The sequence below is a fragment of the Suncus etruscus genome, chromosome 4 (assembly GCF_024139225.1).
Source record: "Suncus etruscus isolate mSunEtr1 chromosome 4, mSunEtr1.pri.cur, whole genome shotgun sequence".
Lineage (NCBI taxonomy): Eukaryota > Metazoa > Chordata > Mammalia > Eulipotyphla > Soricidae > Suncus > Suncus etruscus.
This window is the reverse complement of record NC_064851.1, coordinates 29,832,872-29,834,135: the sequence shown is the minus strand read 5'-3', so window position 1 is coordinate 29,834,135 and position 1,264 is coordinate 29,832,872.

Genomic DNA, 1,264 nt, shown 5'->3' with positions numbered 1-1,264 from the left:
CAGGGCCATACCTAACCACCAGTGTTGTCCTCCCTCCAGCCCTGTGACGAGCAGGCTAGGAGCAATTTCTGAGCGTATATCCAGGAGTAACCCCTGAGTGTCACTGAGTGTGGCCCAAAAACAAACTCCCCAAAAAAACTCCCAAAACAAAAAAAAATGTTAAGTAAGTTTTTGTTGAGAATAATATTGGCTTTTAGAGACTTTTCAGATATAAGACATTATAATCTATATATAATATTAAACAATACACAAGAAAATGGAATATAGTTAATATGCAAAATATAATACATATATTATTTTCATATGTAATTTATAACATAAAATTTGTGTACAGTACATTATCACCACAGAAAGTCTAGTGTCTACATAACCACACAAATTGACCCTCTTCTATTTGTTCTTATTCTCTACTTGACTTATTTCTCTTAGCTTAATACTTTTATTTTATCTTCTTTTGTGTGTGAGTGTGAGAGGGTTTACAACCAGCTGTGTTCAGGGGTTACTTTTGGCTCTGCACTCAGAAATTGACCCTGGCGGGCTCCTGGGACCATATGAAATGCTGGGAATTGAACCGGTGTCTATCCAGGATTTGTTGCATGCAAGGCAAATGCCCTATTGCTGTGCTATCTCGCAGCCCCCATCACTTAGCTTAATACCTCTAAGTATTAAGTGTTAAGTATTAAGATGTCATAAATGGCAGAATTTCATTGTCTTTTAAAAACCTAATAGTAATAAAATAAAACAAAATAAAATATATTGATATAAAAATTATAGTAATCCATTATGTATATACACAAATATGTATATAACACATCTTCATTGATTCATCTCTTGATGGCTCTCATTGCACATACAATGACTTTATACAATGCTCATGTTGATACAAGGCTGCATTGAACATAGTGATGCCCATATATTTTCAAATTAGTATCATTTATTTCTCAGATAAATAATTAAGTAAAATAGGTGGGTTATATAATATGTAATGCGAATAATTATTGGGACCATTGTTCTTTAGCTAAAATAAAAATTTATGGGTTTTTTTTTTTTCAATTAAGCTGTAGCCTATCACTGGTAAAAAGAAACTCTGTGTAACAACTAGGACGCTTCCTGGAAGTAAAGCATTTCCTTTATTGTCCCACTGTTTTTTTTTTTTTTTTTAACATCTTTATTTTAACACTACGGTTACAAGGTTGTTCATACTACAGTTTTTTTCACAGATAAAGTTGTTCATGATTGAGTTACAGTCATTTAATGAATAACA